The sequence below is a fragment of the Molossus molossus genome, unplaced genomic scaffold (genome assembly GCF_014108415.1).
Source record: "Molossus molossus isolate mMolMol1 unplaced genomic scaffold, mMolMol1.p scaffold_m16_p_21, whole genome shotgun sequence".
In the NCBI taxonomy this organism is placed as follows: domain Eukaryota; kingdom Metazoa; phylum Chordata; class Mammalia; order Chiroptera; family Molossidae; genus Molossus; species Molossus molossus.
In genome coordinates, this window is record NW_023425357.1 from 38,721,775 (window position 1) to 38,742,169 (window position 20,395).

Consider the following 20,395-nt stretch of genomic DNA (forward strand, 5'->3'; position numbering starts at 1 on the left):
AAATCAAGCTGAATGGAAGTCCTACAACTACGGAACTAAAGCAGCAGCCACATCCAGACTGGTAGGAGGGCGGAGGCGCGAGGGGCAGCGGCAGCGGCAGCGGCAGCGCGACAGGCTGGTCCCACACCCACGTGTGGCGGATAAAAATCAGGAGGACACCTCGGCTGGGAAGGTCCTTCCTGAGGACTGAGGGGTCCCCGTCCCACACCAGGTGCCCCGCTCAGGGTTCCAGTGCCAGGAAGAGAAGTCCCCATAACTTCTGGCTGGAAAAACCAGCGGGAACTGAGGCTCAGGGAGGCTGAAGTGGCTGGAGCCCCAGGCAGCTCCCTAAAGGGCCCGCGCATGGACTTATCGGACTCTCTCCCTCTAAGCTTGGAGGGGAGGCAGCTCGAGGGGCACCAGAGACATACAGGGAAGAACTGAGCTGTTTGGCACTGGAGCGAGGGCTGGAGAGGGGACTTTCTCGGGGACAAACGTGCTGTAAGAGGCCTTTGTTCCTTTGGTGAGCCCTTCCCTGGGGCAGCAGACAGTCACCATATCTGGGACTCCAGCAACCTGGCTCACACTGGAAGCCCCGCCGTGGTGATTCCCTGAGGCTCCGCGCCACCCAACTTTCAAGCCCACCCAAGCTGTTGCCACTTGCTTAACCATAGGATTGGCCCGTCTTGGATTCTGCTTCAGGTTTTTCCTAAATTCTTTCAAACGAGCAGCATCTGGTCTCAGCGAGCCCCATACCTCTCATTAAGTAATACACAGAAACAAACACAGGGAGGCAGCCAAAATGAGGATACAAAGAAACAGGTCCCAAATGAAAGAACAAAACAAAACCCCAAGAAAAGAACTAAGCGAAATGGAGATAAGCAACCTAACAGATGCTGAGTTCAAAATACTGCTTATAAGGATGCTCAATGAACTTAGTGAGAACCTCAGTGAACTTAGGAAGGGCCTCAAGAGCATAAAAAAGGACCAGTTAGAAATCATGGATGCACAGTTAGAATTGAAGGAGGCATTAACTGAAATAAAGAATAATTTACACAGCTTCAATAATAGAGTATGTAAATCCAAGGAGCAAACCCTCGATTTGGAATATAAAGAAGCAAAATATGCCCAATCAGAACAGCAAAAAGAAAAAAGAATCCAAAAAAATGAGGATAGTGTAAGGAGCCTCTGGGACAACTTCAAGCGTGCCAACATTCGCATCTTGGGGGTGCCAGAAGGAGAAGAGCGAGAATAAGAAATCGAAAACCTGTTTGAAACAATAATGGCAGAAAACTTTCCTAACTTGGTGAAGGAAACAGACATACAAGTCCAGGAAACACAGAGAGTCCCAAACAAGATGAACCCCAAGAGGCCCACACCAAGACACATCATCATCAAAATGCAAAAGGTTCAAGACAAAGAGAGAATCTTAAAAGCAGCAAGAGAAAGGCAGCTAGTTACCTACAAGGGAGTTCCCATTAGGCTGTCAGCTGATTTCTCAAAAGAAACTTTGCAGGCCAGAAGGGAGTGGCAAGAAATATTCAGAGTGATGAAAACCAAGAACCTACAACCAAAATTACTCTATCCTGCAAAGCTGTCATTTAGAATCGATGGACATATAAAAACTTTCCCAGACAAGAAAAAGTTAAAGGAGTTCATCACTACCAAACCGTTATTATATGAAATGATGAAGGGTCTTTTTGAAGAAAAAGATAAAATGTATGAACAAACAAAATGGCAATGAATACATATCTATCAACAATGGAATCTACAAACAAAATGAACAGGAAGAACAGAAACATTCTCATAGATACGGAGAACATTTTGTTGGTTGCCAGTTGGGAAGGGGGTTGGGGGAATGGGTGAAAAAGGTGAAGAGATTTAGAAGTACAAATTCATTGCTAGACTGACAAACCTCAAAGGGAAAGGGGTTGGGGGTGGGTGGGAAGAAATAAACCAAAGAACTTATATGCATAACCAATGGACACAGACAATAGTGTGGGAAGAGGTGGGAGGGGGGCGGGAGTGGGGAGGAGGGGGTCAATGGGGGAAAAATGTGGAACATCTGTAATACATTTTACATCCAACAATAAAGATTAAAAAAAAAAAAAGAAAGAGGGAAAAAGGTGGGGGACATTGACATTGTCACCTGGTTTTAGGGTTTTTTTGGGAGTGGAATAAGTTTATTTCCATTTATGCAGAAATATATATATTTTTTTATCCTCACCCGAGGACATTCTTCCATTTTTTGTTCCGATAGAGTGGGAAAGAGAGAGAGGGAGAGGGAGAGAGAGAGAGAGAGAGAGAGAGAGAGAGAGAGAGAGAGAGAGAGAGAAACATCGACGTGTGAAAGGGACACATCGAGTGGCTGCCACCCGCACGACCAGCCAGGGCCGGGGACAAACTGCAACCGAGGTATGTGCCCTTAGCGGGAACTGAACCCGGGTCTCTCTGGACCACAGGCCGACGCTCTAACCGCTGAGCCAAACTGGCCAGGGCAATGCAGAAATATTTTTCATAGCTACCAAAATGATTGCATTTTTTTTTTCCATTGAATATAAATACACATCAAATGGTTCCTCGCACTTGATTTCTCATGGTCTTTGAAATTACTTATTGGTTTTGCTTGTCAGCACTGTGTGCCTGCTGAATGTAAAATATATTAGTATTTTTGAAGGGCAATTTGCAACCATTAGTAAAATTATCAATGCATGTTGATTTTGATCCAATAATTTCATGAAATTTGACAACTTTTACTTTTGAATGGCTGAAGGAGAAGAGATTAAGAGCCAGGGAAAAGGGTTCCTTGGGTGGTAGGAAGGGGTAAACAGGACTGTGTACTAAGGGTTTTAGTCATTTGCTTCCCCAATTCTACAAAGGAGGTATTATTATTATCCTGGTTTTACAAAAGATAAAGTGGAAGCACAGAAAGACATTAAGTGACTTGCCACATGTTATACATCCCATAAACAACAGAAATAGTAGAAATTCTTCTAATTCTAGTGCTGATTTATGTTATACCCATGTATCTTTACTTAACCTTGTCACCTGACACTCATCTCTATATAATCTCTTTCTTTTAAAAAATCTTTTTTGTCCAGCTGTGTTGAGAGATAATTGACATAATGTGGTGTAAATTTAAGGTGTACAGAGTGATGGTTGATACATGTATATGTTACAAAAGGATTATCACATTAAGGTTAGTTAACATGTCCATCATCTCACATAATTACCATTTCTGTTTCTGTGATAAGAACATTTGAGATCTACTCTCTTAGCTCCTCTCAAGTATATAACACAATATTGTTTATTGTAGTCATCATGCATTAGATACCCAGAAATTACTTATCTCATAACTGAAAGTTTGTACCCTTTGACCAACATCTCCCATTGCCCCTGGCAACCCCCATTCTCTCCTCTGTTTCTAGGAGTTGAAGACTTTAGATTCTACATATAAGTGAGATCATAGAGTGTTAGTCTTTTGTTGTCCGACTTATTTCACTGCTGCCCCATTTCTTTGGTCCTGGTACACCATCAAACTTAAACCCGAAAGCTCGGGTAGAGGGCTGATCTATTTCTTTGCAAAATCCATGTTAAATGAAAAAGCCCCATTTCCCACCAACAGATAGTGACATGTTTATGGAGCTGATCACCATGCAGTGATGAGAGGGAGAATTCGTCAGACTGTAGGGAGTGACTTATAATGATAAATCTCTACTTTTTTTCTCTCCTTCAGTCTTACTGGAAACAAAAGAGGCAAGACAGGCTGCATGTGTCATAGAATGTTCTTTAATTGCTCTGCTGTGATTTTCAAAAATGGTATTCTGAACAAGTGTATTAATTTGAGTTGGAAGTCCTTTTGTACTAAAGTGATGAGTCCAGCCCTGGCCGGGTAGCTCAGTTGGTTAGAGCATTATCCTAACACACCAAGGTGTGTTTGATCCCCGGTCAGGGTACATACAAGAATTAACCAATGAATGCATAAATTAGTGGAACAACTAATTGATGATTCTCTTTCTCTAAAATTGATAAAAAATTATAAAAATAAAATGATGAGTCCAGAAACATATAAAATTATATGTTTTTGTTGTCTTTGATATAAGACTGTCCAGCATGAAAGAAGATTACTTTATTTTCCCAAAAAGAAGCCAAGATGCCCACATGGCCTGATAGTCAATGTGATGTGCTGCAGTTAGACCCTGTGACACAACATTTGGAGCATGGCAATAACTTTTCTGAGTCCCCAACTTATCTCCTGTGCCTGCCATCCTGTGTACTTCTACATAGTTTATGATTTTAATATTAGTTGACGGGTTTGTCCAAATCACATGATGATGAAATCCTTCTTGAAGAAGATCCAGTTGAGGAATGAAGAACAATGTTTGCATTAAACTTAATGAGAGGTTCTTTGGGCTGAAACTGAGTGCTGGGACCCCTTGCCATTCATTAGATGGGAATATAGAGGCCAATCAGTTTGGTTATGTAGCTGAAACTTTGCAAACTCTGTGCTTGTGAACAGTGAGAAGTTGAAATTCTGTGCTCTGTATTCTGGAAGAATAGATACCAACAACGTTGGAAGCTTTAGTCACGAGAGCTAGAGTGTCTCCATACAGTCCCCTGTGAACAACTCCTCCACCACTGCTGAGGGTTTTCATGGCAGCCATGGGACTGAATTCTTAAAGAGGCCTTGGAAATTCTGCACCATTTATTTAGGGTGTTAAATCCCAGGTTGGAAAACTGGGGCCATGAAGTGAGCAAACCCAACTGTGGAGTCGGTTTGGTGGAAGCTGTCTCATGGCCAAGAGCAGGGCTTTGCTGCTCCAGCCCTGACTCTGATCCCAAGTGGGCTGAGGCAGTGTCCTTCCCAGGAAAGGGAGAAAATCAAGGTTCAGAACGGGAATTTCCCAAAGGTTCCTCCTGGCTCAGATATGTTAGGATCCTACAACCCTAAATCTGATCTCTATTCCTTCTTGCCATCAGCTTTGCCATCTGGGAATCTTCAGAAAGCAGGCAGGGTGTCTTCATGAATAACCTATTTGCACACTTTAGTGAGGCCCCCCTGACAAGGCAAGGGACAGAGAGAAATGGGGGGTCCTGCTACATTTTTAGTTTCAATTGGTGGTTCAGGTTAGAGAGGAGCCTTTTCCTTTAAAGACAAATTATTTGTACTGAAGACAATCAGTTTTTAGGCACATCCTATCAGTGGCTAACAGGCAGGGTCTGGGGTGGGGGAACATCCTTCCACACCTCCAAGACCTCCACTTTCTGGAGTTGCATGTGGTAGTTATATTAATGTGGCACAAGCAGTTGTCAAAGGATCATTAAAAATTAACAATGGGCTCCCGAATGCAAGGCAACAGATTGGTACCCAGGGTGCTTAGGGAAAGAATGATTCACAGCCTCCAAGTGAAAGCTCAGGTTGTTTGCTCTTCGTTTCTGAAAGCATAACATAACATTTGCAGCCTGTGCTGGATATAGTAACCGCTTGTTAATTTTGGAAGCTGCCATCAGTCTCTCTATCTCCCTTTCTCAGCTTTAGGGAGAAGGAAGACTTGAGAAGTGGGATCTGCATTGACGCATCACACGAGCTCACTCTGGGGTCCCCAGAGGGGTCTTATTGCCTTCTGACATGGATGCCCCACGAAAGCAGGGACTATGTATGTTTTGTGTTTCTGGTGCCTGGCATGTAGTAGATGCTCAATAAATATTTGTTGCTTGTGCAGGTCCTGGAAGCAACATTAGCACGCAGAGTAGACAAGACGAGGCGGAGTAAGTGAGACTAGACTGGGGTTTAGTCCTTCATGTCTTTTATAGTAGACTCCCTCCCAGAGGCAGAGGATTGTGGGGCTTGTCTTTGGAGCTCTGCTTTCCCCTTTCTCCCTTATCTTCCCTCAGTGCACGAGGTCAGATGGCTGAGTAGCAGAGCCAGCAGAAAGGCACCTTTTCTGCATGTTCCGCATGGAGGGAATGCACCAGCAAGGGTGAGTCTCCCTTCTGCCACCCAGAGTCAGCTCCCAGATTGGACTTCTTCAAGGCCAACCCCAAGGGCACTTGGAGGGAGAGGAGCCCCCATGTCCTGGCCTGGCTGTGGCTTCCCAGAGAAGGCAGAGACTGTGGCTATGTTGTTCAGATGAAAAGTAACTTGTGTTTCTGTGCTCACATTCTCACATGGACATTATTCAGCTTTTACTAATTGGCTTTACAATTTTCTCAGTAGTTAATATTCATCTGTCAATGATGGAAACATAAATAAATAACTCCGGTTCAAGCACACCTTATTAGGCCATACATCATGTTGGAGAGTTCGCATTCTTTAACCGGGAAGATGAAATTAGAAACATCTTGAAAAAGCCTTCTCGTTATCAATCATGTCATCTTGAACATGTTCCGAAGCTTGCTGCTGGCTTCAAGAATAGATGTTTTATTCAAAGGAATGTATTTAAAGAAAATGACAGCACTTTCTGATTTCAGCTTTTTAAAAACAGGAAATCTTTCAAGTCCTCCGGATGATGAGCGTCCCAGTGCCATGGCAGATGCGTGGGGTGACTCCAGCCTTCTGGGGATGTGCCATAGGGCTCCAGACTTTCCTGACCCTTTAGAAAGGGGTTGCACAGAATACCCTGGGTCACACAAGTACTGGCGGATTCTGCAGTGGTGAGGCCACCCTTCTTGGTTTGCCGAGGGCTGTCTTCTTGCTGTCTCTCATATGGGGGAGAGCAGAGCAAGAGCCTGTGTCTCCTCCTCTTTTGACAAGGGCATTGATCCCTTCATGATGGCCCTACCCTCATGCCCTCATCTAACCCTATTACCTCCCCTAAGCCCCAACTCCAAATACCTTGACATTGGGGGTGAGGATTTTCTTATCCCTGGCTTACTGCCTGTTACTCCCAGGGTAGGGACAGAGGACTAGACATTCTCCTCCAGCTCTGACCTGCTTGACCCAGGAGAGATCACATGAGGGGTTCACAAAGCTGTGTGTGTCCAGCCCCCTCTTTCTAGGAGGGCTCAAGATCTCTCCCCAGCCCCAGCCATGCCTACATGAAGTCCCACAGCACAGGGACTTTGCCCCAGCTCTATCTACCCCGTCCCCTCTTAGGGTCCCCCTCTCTCGGCCTCATTCTGCCTTCCATAAAAAAAGGCAGTTGGACGGGCTAGTCTCCAAGAGCCAGGATTTAGTCATCATCCTGGGAGTTAAAAAATCGTTAAGGCTTAGATATATTTCTGCAAAACAAATACAACTTGATCTATTTCCCCCAAGCCCAGATCCTGTGGGGCAGTGTTTTCCTTACTGGAAGGATGAGTTAGAATCCAGAAGACACAGGGAATCAGCCCATCAGGTTCAGACCTCTGGTCAGTGACATAGGTCATTCTAGGGGCAAGAACCGTCAAAGCTTGCTCGCTCCTGGATGGCCCCGAAGAACAAATACTAGAGTCTGCAAATTCCATGGGATTGGCTCAGGGGTTCTTGGAATACTGGGCCTGGAACAAATGTCATATCCTAGTCCAACTTCCTCACTTGACATTTGAGAAAATAGAGGCCTTGGAAGAGGAATTCATTCAGTTAAGGTCACACTCAGGTGGTGGCAGAGATGGGACTATAGCCCAGGGCTCTGCCCCACCCCTCTCCAGGGCCCTCTCCACACCCCTGAATTTGTTTCTCATTTAAGAGCACTAATACAACTCCTTCAAATTCACAACTGAATGTTGAATTCTTTACCTTCTTTATGCATGAACATAAGGTCCGAGTTTGTAAAAATGAGGAAACACTGAACCTACACCCTAGGACATATGCTGCCAACCACACCCATCTGCTGCCCTGAATTTCCAACGTGAAACTCACCAAGGATAGTTTGCAAGTGCTTCCCAGACCAACCTCATGGAATTACTAATGCTCAGTGTGTTTACAAGAGTTCATATGAGTCAAATGGGCCGATTATGACAAACATGTCTCCTGCCAGCCATAATTTAAAAATGGAAGGTGTTAGATTGAATTGTGGAAGGCAGTGGCCAGCACACATAGTTATGACAAACCCCAATGCCTAAGAGCCCACGGTCTGGTCTGGCAAGATGTGATACTATTGGAAGGAGCAAGATAACTGCAAAGGGGTGTGGGGCCTCAGTGGGGCAGCACTTCTGGCTGGCAGATGGTGGGGGGCAGACCTGTGGACCCAGCCCTGGACGAGGGGAGGGGCTTGGGCATATGCAGAGGTGTGATGCGAGGCCTGAAGAAGAAAAGGTATCGTGTACAGTGGACATAAGTGGAGAAACGATTGGAAAAGGCTGGTTGGGGCTCAGTAGTCAAGGTCTTGAGTGCCAGGCTCAGGCCTTCAGCCTTCACTGAGAAACCAACCCAACCACAGCAACAGTGTGATTGATGGAGAGGGGAAAATGTGGGCTTGAGAGGAAAGGGAGTCTGAGGTTTAAATCTTGGGTATTCTGCTTACCAGTTGGTGACCTTTGGCAAGTCAGGAAGCTAGTCATCTCTATAATCATAGAGAGGTGTTATTGCACTAGATAATTCAAGGTTACATATTACTTTTTACAATAATGAGAATTAAGATGTATTGGTAGGTACTACATTGTGCATGTGCTAAGCTTTATATAACTTGCATCACTGAATCTTCAGAATGACTTTCTGGGGGTAGATACTGTTTGTACCTTATTTAACAAATGAGGACACTGGGGCTCAGGCATGGGCTTCTGGTTTACCCTGCTCAGCGGGAGAGAGCCGCCTGCCTATGCTGCTGCCCAGGGTCTGGCATCAACACTCACCACCCGCGAGGTCTTATGAGGAGCCAGCACGTACTGATGAGCACTGCACATGGGCTAAGTGATTTAATCTTGGCAACAGCCGCACCAGATTGGCACACTGCTTCCCCTCTTCCTGGGTGGGGACAGTGGCGCCCGTTCCTATCAGAGGGCTGATACCTTGCGGTCCAGGGTTTGGTTGACTTATATGTACTGTGTCACATGCCAGAGAGTCCAGTTTGATTGCCTGCGTGGTGGCAGACAGCAGTATTTTTAAAGCCTCCTGGGTGATTCTGGCATGCCTCTGGGGCTGAGAACCCTTGGCCCTTTGGCTAAACTCACATTCTTAACCAAGACTTGAACATGAAAAATCCACACACTTTTCTATTCATGGTGTTCGTGGATTCCCAAACCTAGATATTTGTTCAGTAAACCAACTGGTTTTAAATAAAATAAAGTTTAAATCATGCTGCTGCTACTGTTTTTTTTTTTTTTTTTTTTTTAAAGGCAGGGCGAGAGAAGCTTTTCCAAAAATTTAGATATACTAGTCCATTCATAGTAGTGCCCAGGGCAAAAATAGCTTTTACTCACCTGTCAAGTTTCTGCCATCACGACAAACTTTTTTTTCTGAACACATTTAAAATATGAACCTTGGGGTTCCTGAATGGGTGAAAGTGCAGGCTTTGGTAGAAGGAAAGTTTGCATCGTCATTTCTCCTCTGGAGGAGAGAACCGCTCAGAGGGCTTCTGGAGACACTGCAAGGGGTTTGCTTTTCAGAACTTTGGATTAAGGAGGTGAGTTTTGAAGCTAATTTGTGATGTGGACATTTGCCTTGCTGCTGCCTTTTGTTTCTCGGGACCAGAGCTCTTCTGAGTGTATCAAGGACACAGGTGTGAGTGGGGGCCCAGCCCCCTGTAGGACCCATGTGCCAGTCCTGCCCTCCCGGCTTCTCTGGCTGCACTTGCTCAGGACACATCCTGGCCACCACGTGAATAGACAATTCCGTGCATCTCAGAGAGTGTCCTGGTGGCTCAGTGCTGATGCCTTCAAGGAGGGAGGCCACAGGCTGCCTCTAGAGTCCAGCAGGTGCTGCTGCGGTTCCTTCAAGTTGTGATTTCAAACAAAGGGCAGGTGGCCTGGGGAAATCCCATGAACTGAAAGTGTCTCTGGCTCTGGGCACCTCAGTCGCTCAGGCTGCTGACTACTTTCTTATGGTCCGTCAGAGGCTGCGTTTGGTGCTACCAGAGGCTCTGCATGACAAGGGGCCACCTCCCTGTACCCCAAAACAAGGACTCATCTCCTTGTGGATGGTTCAGGGGTGATGAGGAAAAAACCAGTCTTGCTTTGCTAAAAGTAACACTAATAACTGTAATGATAATAATAATAACTGCACAGTTGTGTCAGCACTGTGCTAAGCACTTTGCAACTGTTATTTATTATAATTCTCACACAATCCTCGGCCCCATTTTTGAGGTGAGGAAACAGGCCCAAGGATTCAACAAGATGGTCACTTTTCAACCTGGGCCTTTTTTATTTCCAAGGCTTGCCCTTTCTTCTCTCGGAGTCCAGATCTGGGATGTTATAAAATTCTGTGGAAATACGCCTCTGGGGGACCTCTGCGATTAGTTCAAACCTGGGTTCTGGAGGGAGGGGAGCGGTGTGCAGCCCCTGCCACCTGACATCCTTTCAGAGGACAGTCCGATGTCCCACCTGCCTACTCCCACGGTTTCCCCTCTCAAAGCTGGATGACACCCATCCCTGCAACCATTTCCTGCTGGGCCTTCACGACCTATCATGTTGTCCATTTGATCAGCATTCCTCTTAAAACAGTCCCAGTTCCAAATATGAAACTGAAAACACAATCCCAGTGGGGACTTTTTTTAAAGCAAGAAACTGTGAAGTTTCAAGTTTTAGAACGACAAGGAATCTTAAAGACAGGGTGACCCATGCTCCCCATTTTACATAGTTTACATGAGAAAACTGAGGCCCAGGTTGAGGGAGCAAGCTGCCCAAGGTCACGGACCTGCACACCCACAGTTTCCTCTCAAGGGAGGACCACAGGGCTGCTGGAGGAGGACATCGGGTCAGTTTGTGACACACTTAGTCCAGTACTTGGTACACAGAGGTGGCATATCTTGGGGGGAGATGATGGGGGCTGTCAGCGGGGCAGTGGGATGGAGGGAGAGGGGACAGATTTGAAAGGTAAAGCAATGGGACCTGGTGATGGGCTTTGGAAAGGAAAGCTGTCAAGATGGATAACTTCCAGGTTTCTTGGTTTCAATACCTTTGAAATGAGTTTCCAAGGATGAGTAGGAGTTTCCCCAGTGACACAGGAGGAAAAGGCCTTCTGCCCAGAAAGAATGGTCATGTGAAGGCAAGGGGCTGACAGAGCAGGATGCACGGGGGCACACAGTAGGTGCCCTGCCTTGGGTGTTGGTTACCCTGGTGGAGCACAGACTATAGGGAAACGAGCATCGTAATAGCAATAACAACTACGGAACAGCGGGGAGAGAAAATGAAAATGAGCGCTTGAAACAATGCTTGAAAGACACTGACATCTCCTGACCTCCACCCAGAGGCTCTGAGTTAATGAAATTAAGCATCCTTCCTCCTGACATATTGTTCCCAGTGTCACCTGAGCTGTGGGCCTGATGACTTCCCTCTGAGCTGCCTCTTTTAGGGCTGTTGTCTGAGGCTCAATCAGAACTGCAGTCAGTGGGAGCAGCTGGGATCGTTATCAGTGGCCAGAGCAGTTCCAGCCATTCTTGTATCCTCTTCTAAAGGTGCATTTCAGTCACAGCTCACAGACACGTTCGTTTCTGACTGAACTGCAGCATTGTATGTATGCCATTTATGTTGGAAGGCTAACCCAAAGCCTGTTTTATTTATTTTTTCTGTTTTGTTTTTGTTTTTGAACTTTTATTTGTTCCATTTCTAGAGCAGATCCTAGGTCTTGAGGTCTTGGGTCTGGGAGCTTCCTCCTGAAAAGGGTGTGTGTGTGTGCATGTGTGCATATGTGCATGTGTGTGTGTGTCTGTCTGTCTGCATAGACTGCTCAGCTCCTCAGAAATAGAGATGAGTGGGTGACCTAGAACCAGCAAAGCCAGAAGCCTCCCCATTATTGGACCTGCCTGACTTGTAGCTCTTGTGTGTCGGACAGGAATGCTGCAGATAAGGAGGTCTGAGTGCACCAATCACATTCTTTCCCATTGTTACAGTACCCTGTGGGTACATTGGAAACCACAGGTGCTTCACCCAGGGCTTGCACACTGCTTGGGACCAAAGAGTTTGCCACTGTAGGATCCAAAGAGTCTATTTAATAGCACTCTCCCTCCATGTTGCCCCACATTTACCCCGGTGGAGGGTTTGTGACCAGACAAACAAACTGAACACCATTGAGCACAAACCCTGCCCCAGACCTTGTGTGAACTCTGCCTACACATTGTCATCTCACTTCATCCTCCCTGTAAGCTTTGTGTCCCAGAGAGGTTCAGGAACATGCCAAAAGCTGCAAAGGTAGTTAATAAACTTAACTTTGGTGCAACTACTGTCCTGTGGGTATGGCTGTAACATGTTCATGTAAAAATACATGAACGTATGCACATGTATACACACAAACACACTAATCCATGAATAGGAAAAAGTGGACAGACTGTGACAGTGATAATGGAAGCAGTGATAATAGTCTGTTAGTGAGATAAGAAGGACAAAATACCATTCTCTGTACTGCAAAGTTTTTCACCAGGGACCTCCATCACTTTTATAATCAAAGCATAAGTTATTAAAGTGTTATTTTTGAAGACTAGAATGACATGAGGAACCACAGTATTGTATTAAGTGAAAAATGTAGGATGTGAAAGTATGCATATATATATGACCCTAGTTAAGCACATCAATTGAGTTATTTAATTCCTATTTGTTTCAGAAAGTATTGAAAACAACATGGATGAACATACCGGCATTGCCCCGTGTCCGTGTCCCTCACCCAGGGGAAGACTAAAGCCAGTGTGAAAATATTCATGGTTGTCCCTGGATTGTGGAATTCTGGGTAATTTTTGTTTTCTACTTTATTTTCAAATTATTATTTTTTCTGTGAATGTTTCTATAAACTCGATGGAAGCTCAAGAAAAGCCCCAAACAATTCCTGGAGCCTATTAGAAACTGGAGGATGGTTAGTGCCCTACCCTGCCCGCTCCTGCCCCTTCTTCTTGTTCCCACTGATTGGGCAGATGGCCCAGGACCTTCCTCTGGGTTGTGTGCTGTGTGCCCTGTGAGCTGGCACCTGGGGGCCCAAGTCACCTCTCCCCAGGGTCTGCCAAAGTTCCTGCCAGGTGTGACACTAGAAAGTGCTAGGCTGTCATGTGGAAACTGGTTCTGGAAATCTCAGATCTCTGGGATGAATTTCAGAATTTAAACTGCCTGGTTAAACGCGATCCAACCAAGTTCATCAGCTGAAGCCCAGCCTTGTCCTAATTCGCAGAATCACAATGTGTGTACACAGTGGCTGATGACAGTACCCCCACTCTCCCAGGTGCACATCAGGGTCACTTATACTTTTATAAAGAGATAATTTGCAAAAGCGCAGTTAATCCCATCATGCTTTATCATTTAAATGTCTCTAGAACCGATTGCTGATATACAACTGATTAGCTTCAGCCCTTGGTGCCAAATTAATGTGAGCCAGAGTATGTGTTAAGATGGAAAGAGATAGAAAACCAAAGCAAAAATCTCTTCTCTCACAACACCCTCCACTGTTATTTCAGTGGAGTGCCTAACTTTTCCCTGCAGTATGGGACTTTGACTAAAAGCTATGTTTGGATACTTTTCTTACATGAAAAAGACATATACGTGATACATTGTCAAAACATTAGTGTGATTTTTCCCATTGGAGAAATTGAATTATCTCCTCTTCCTTTGATATGGTTTGGAGGAACTGTCAATCACTCTGCCCAAAGTTGGGGGAGAGGGCGGGAGGGAAGCTGCGTCCATCTGTTGATAGTGTTCCAGAAATATAAGCCAGCAGCTGGCATTGCAGCCTTTCCAGGTCCACCTGGTTCCTGTTCCTCCCAAGGCATAAAATATTTTCTATTTTACCCTTGATTCTGTGAGTGACCCAGTATCCTTCCAAGAACTTATAAAAAGAAAGGTAAGCCTTTGGTTTTATTATTTAAACCCCCCCCCCCCAAATCATGATACAAATGTGTTGAAGGAGAATAATTCTAAGGTTTTGAAGTATTTTTAAAAGTTCTTTAACACACACACACACACACACACACACACACACACACACACAAATGAAGTAGTTAAAAGGACTTGCCTTCCCAGGATTCCTACTAAAAATAAATGTGATATTTAAAAAAAAGTGCCCAAAAGGTGGTGTTCCTTGGATTTTCTCATGTGCTCGCTGCCATCTAGGTGTGAGTGGAATTTTCTGTCATCCTCAGCAAATGCTCTTAAATGTTACACTTTAGTCCACCATCCTGATGTTAAACATGGATCTGGTGCTGGACAGCAAGTACGGGTCTCAGGTGGATGTTTTAATTTTCTTACTGAAGGTTTCTTACTAAGCAGCCTCCCCTGTCCCCTTCTCACTCCCTGGTGGGACCTTCTCCTCTCTCAAGGCTCAGGAGTGTAGGGCCAGGGCAGAGGAGGGCAGAGGGCACCTCTTGCTTCTTCCCTGGGAGAGACCATCAGTTAACTTGTGCAAACCCCATCTCTGGACAACCCTCTGACAGGGTCACTTTTTCTACCACTCAGTCAATCTCTGGTTGTTCATATCTGAAAACCTTGCTTTCTTCCTTCTAAATGCATTTTCAAAGGATATAGTCCATGAAATGATGCCCTATTTCTCCACGAACTCAATTATGGCTTTGTAAAATTGAAAGTAGTGGCTCATAGGTGGGACAGGAGTGTCTCTTAAAACTAAATAAATAATTACCTTATCCACTCGGTGTTTACTGTCAATTTGTATCAAAAGTGGGATTTGCATTTTTTAGCTATAATTTCCTATGTCCAGTCTCAATGAGCTGGAATACTTAGCATTCTCGAAGAGGCAACATTTTCTCTGGACAGAAGTGATGACTAGTGTGGATCTAAACGGTGCAAACCTGTAGCTAGAGGTACTATTGTCTAGGATAGTGGCTTTCAAACTTTTTGGTGTTCTTTTTTTAAAAATACAATTTTTATTGATTTTTTTAGAGGGAGAGAGAGAGATAGAAACATTGATGACAGAGAAATATCCATCAGCTGCCTGCTGCACGCCCCCTACTGGGGATCAAGTCTGCAACGTGGGCATGTGCTCTGACCAGGAATTGAACTGGGACCTCTCAGTCCATGGGACGACACTCAATCCACCGAGCCACGCCAGCTGTGCTTGGTGTTCTATTTTAAAACAGCAGAACCTTAGCTTCAATGATATATTCTGCAGGCAGAGACCTCATTTACAGAAGACTCAGCCCAAGGAAAATCCAGAGCTCATTGAATGCTGGTTTCTACAAGTTTAAGGTTGGCTGACCTAGATGTTTGCCTATCTTTAAGTTATTTATTATTTTCACAATGGGAGGTGAAAAGTTGATGCCAGGCTTTTTCTGCCTTGATAGAGCTCTTGACTTCATAAGTCAAGGTAGAGCAGTATACCTGTGATTCAGGTATATTCAAAGCAGATTTGTTGAGATCATGAGAGAGGTCAGGACACAGGCTTCTCTGTCTACCTATTCTCAGTGTAACCAGATTTCCCAGAAGTTCCTGGTAGAGTGATAATCGTGTCCAAGTTGGATGGAGTGTGTACCGTGTGCCAGATGCTGTGCTAAGGGTCACATTCATGTCATCTCATTCAGTGCCCACAGCAATCCCAGGAAGTATGGTTTTACTGATCAGCTAAGTTCAGAGAGGTTGAGTACCTCACACATGGTTACACAGTAAGTAAATGAAAGTACAGTGATACCTCAGTTCTCGAACATAATTCGTTCCAGGAGGACGGTCGAGAACCAAATTGTTCGAGAACCGAAGCAATGAAACCCAATAGGAAATAATGGAAACTGGATTAATTCGTTCCAAGCCCCAGAAAATGCCTATTTACTGGCCTAATTTGTATATAATATGTAGAAAAACATAAGTCTCAACAAGAAATAAAAGTGTACAGTATGTCTAAGGGTTAAATTCAGTGTAAAGCGTGACTCTCTCCACAAAGCGTGACTCTCTCTCTGCACTCACACTGATGACGCGAGCAAGGCGCGCTGGGCCGAATGAACGCCATTCGGCTCAACTCGGCTCATCTCGGAAGTTCGAGTTCCAAATATTTGTTCGGATTCCAAGACAAAAGTTTCTCGAATCTCCTGGTCGAATACCGATTTGGTCGAGAACCGAGGCGTTTGAGAACCGAGGTATCACTGTAAATGACACACCTGGTATTCGTATCCTGGTGATGAGACTGCAGAGCCACCACCTGGATCTAGCTTTGCAAAGCCTAACTTGCTACCACAATAGCAAATACTGTTTCCCTTTTTGCTTCCTTGCCTTGTTGTTCATGCCATCCCATACCAAGTCTTTCCTTCTCTCCCTCTTACTTGCCCGGAGACAGCATGATGCATGTCTTTTATTTTTATTTATTTTTATTTATTTATTTATTTATTTATTTATTTATTTATTTATTTATTTTATCCTCACCCAAGGACATTTTCCCATTCTTTGTTCACGTAGAGTGGGAGGGAGAGAGGAACAGAGAGAGAGAGAAACATCGACGTGAAAGGAACACATCGAGTGGCTGCCACCCGCACGACCAACCAGGGCCGGGGACAAACTGCAACCGAGGCACATGCCCCCCAGCGGGAACCGAACCCGGGTCTCTCCAGACCGCAGGCCGACGCTCCAACCGCTGAGCCAAACCGGCCAGGGCATGATGCATGTCTTCATCTCACTAGGAGCCCTCGGTGCTGCTGACACCCACCCTCTGTTGCTTGAATGCAAACATCGCTAGGGCCAAGTCCTGGCATCCACTCTAGGAAAGATAAGGCAGAGGTTTATGCCCTCCAACTTCCCAGGAATGTGCAGCGAAAATAATTTGTGGCTTGTGAGTTGAAATACTACACTCCTCCTGGACTTGAAGCTATGTCCTGCCTCTGGTAGCATCTGATTTGTTCTCCACCCCCACGGCTGGGTCAGTGTGCCTGTGTGAGAAGACACTCTCCTTTGAAGGAGAACTGGGTTCGCAGATGCTCCTCCCCAGCTTCTTGCAGACCGAGACACTGAGCTTCTGCCAACAATGAAGACACCTTGGCAAATAGTTTTCCTAAACCCTGATGCCTCCAAAATTATCTGTTTGGCCTCCAAGGCTGCTTCTGCCACTGTGCCCCATGGCTGCCACCACAGGCCTCCCATCTCCACCTGGTCTTGTCTCAGGCTGGTCTGATGGAAGAGAGGAGGCTCTGACAGCAGGAAACCTCCTGTCATGTCCCCTCCTTCACTTCCAATCTCAACATGGAGAAGTCGGACTCAGGAGTCATGCACTGGGGCTCGGCAGCGTGACCAGGTCTGGTGATGAGACTGGGGCAGTGGGCCTCCTGGTAGAACCTTTAGCATAGGCAGGGAGATTACAAAAGAGCCACAGGTGGCCTGTACCTCTGGCAGGCAGGAGAAGAGACTATGATTTGATAGAATGTGGGCTCTGGGAGGACACGCCTTCTGTTTCCTGGTCATGACAGAATGAACCTAGAGTCTTGTCTCCTGGCTCTCAGTGCCTTTTACCTCTTCATCCTTCCCATGGCTTTCCTGGATCACTCAGAATGAATTCCACCACCCCTCTGCTCAGACAACATTTGGCTTATTCCACCACCCCAGCACAGTCAACACTGCCTCCTTAGCTGAGACTCATGCACGTTTCTTATTCTATCTTTCCAGTTTAAATCACCATGGGTCATCAAGCTCCTTGGTGGCAGGGGCTGGGCACCAAGCTTTTGGAAGGCTCCACTCAGCAGTTCTGGAGATCCTGGTGGACATGCGCCCTTGAGGAGGGGACACTGGCCTCATAGCATGGGAGAGAACCTACTGTCAGTGACCAGAGATGGACAGAACAGATGAGTTGAGTCACAAAGCAGAGGACGATGTGAAGGAGATGAATCCAGCAAGTTCTCATAGTTAGTCAGAACCCTTTGGTGGCAAGTGACAGAAACCTAACTTCATCTGGTTTAAGCGACAGAGAGCACTTACTGGAAAGCACTGAAGTAGCCACAGATTTGAAAAAAGTGTTTCTCTCCATACATCTCTCTTCACTCCTGCATCTCATTCTCTCATCCCACAGATACACTTATCTTAAATGGGTAGGTGGGACTAAATGATCTCTAAAGATTCACTGGATCCTAATGTCCTAAGGAAGATGTGTCTTTTCATTTTTGTATTCCCAGAACCTAGCACAGGACATGGTGCATATCACACTGTGGATCTTCTTAAATGAGTGTGAATGAATCTGTCTCTTCCCAATATCCATATTGCTGTAACCACTGAGAACTGGCTTCCATTCATTTCTTAGGATCCTTGAGTTCTGGGCCAAACCCCAGACTGGGAAAGACATGTTTATGATGAAGACCAAATTGGGGAGATTTTTCTCCAAAGGAGCAGCAGCTTGGGACCAGCTGACTGTGTTGGACAGCCTGGTGAGAACATTCCTCTCCATCTTGGCCCTGCCTTCCAGGAAGGGATGAAGGATGGGTGCCCTGAGAGCGGGTGATGAGCCAGGCAAGTCCCCAGGAGGAGACCAACAGCTCTGGCCTTGTGTGCTTTCCTTGGGTCAAGGCTGAGGGCCCTCAGGGACATTCTGTCAAACGATGTGCCCGCCCACCTGTGAACTCCAGTCTCTAGTGCTAAAGGAAACCAGATGGCAGTGCCATTTGAAGGTGTAGGATTGGGGGGCTGAGATGACTCTCTGTCATCTCAGTCCCATACCCTCTTCAGAAGACTAGGAATGGATGATAAAGAATTGCCGTCAGAGAGGGCAGTGGATTCACAGTGCGGGTATTGAAGATTGAATCCCAGTTCTCTCCCCATCACATGTGTGTTCTTGGACATGCTAATCAGCTTCTTTGAGCCTCAGTTTTACCATCTTTAAGATGGACCTGATAGCACAACCTACCTAACAAAGTTGTATCTGAATAGTTACTATGCAAATGTCAACTTTAAGTCATAGGGTCATATTTTTTATCGATCCCATTGCCTTGTGAAAAGTTATACTCTAAATTCATGGTTCTTGTCTTATTCCTGAATATGATGTTAGCCGTGGGTTTGTCATATATGGCTTTTGTTATGTTGAGGTATATTCCCTCTATCCCTGCTTGGTTAAGAATTTTTATCTTAAGTGGATGCTGAATTTTGTCAATTGCTTTTCTGCATCTATTGAAATGATAATATGATTTCTATCCTTCATTTTGTTAATGGGTTCTAGCGTGTTGATTGATTCGTGGGTGTTGAATCTGAATTCAGAGTTTCTAAGCTGAGTGTGTAGAGGCCTGGATTCCCCATTCCCGTGTGTTGGGGCTGCATGCCATATTCGATGAGTGCTCACTGCTCTAAAGCGTGGCAGCAGCTACTGGCAGAGTGGAAGGAATGCTGGTCTGCAGTAGCCTGGTCAGATTCTCCAGCAGCAGCTCAGCCAGGCAGGTTGTGGTGTGTACCCAGGATGCCTACTATGTCCAGGATGCATGGTAGGTGCTTTTCTATGTGAGACACCCTGTGGGGGCAGGTGAAGTAGCTGGAGCTCAGCCAAGGTCCCATGGACAGTAAGTGAGGGGTTCAAGTATGAGAAAGTCCTGCTCCCTGGACATGTGTCACTGAGCTGCCCTTCCTGATGTCTTTTCCTTTTTTTAATCCTCACCCGAGGACACTTTCCCATTGTTTGTTCAGATAGAGTGGGGGAGAGAGAGAGAGAGAGAGAGAGAGAGAGAGAGAGAGAAACATCGACGTGAAAGGGACACATCAAGTGGCCGCCACCCACATGACCCAACCAGGACCGGGGACAAACTGCAACCAAGGTACGTGCCCTTAGTGGGAACCAAACCTGGGTCTCTCCGGACCGCAGGCCGACGCTGTAACCACTGAGTAAAACTGGCCAGGGCTCTCCCTTCTTGGGTGGCTTCTTTAGCTGACAAAGGCATGCCGCACCACGTTGTTTTTGGGAAGGGCTCTTCCCTGCTCTGGTTCTTCCATATCCTGCCTCCCCTCCACTTCACCTCCCTCAGCTCTCTGTCTTTTGCTTCTGTCCTCTCTGCTCAATTTTCTTTCTGATTTACCTATGACCTCAGGCAACTCTCAGCTTGTTATCTACAAATGGCCGAGGAGAATGATGTTTGCTTGATAAAATGCCAGGGTTTCCGCTAGCTTTGAGCTTGACACTTGAGTACTATCTTTGTCTGGTAGGTTTTCTCCCCTCTGTGCCCGGCTGTTCCGGGCTAAGCAGTTCTCCCAGGGTCCTGTTCCTGTGCTCTTACTCTTTTATTCTGACTGGGTCCTCAGACGACGCTTCTTGGTGACCAGTCCACACCAGCAGGGGGTGCTGGCATCAGCAATAAAAGATAGTGCATGTTTAGTCAAATGTGTTAGTGTTTTTAACATAGCTGACTCATTCTATCGACTAACCCTTCAAAAAGCAAAAACTTCTCCTATTGTACATTTTTGTATGTTT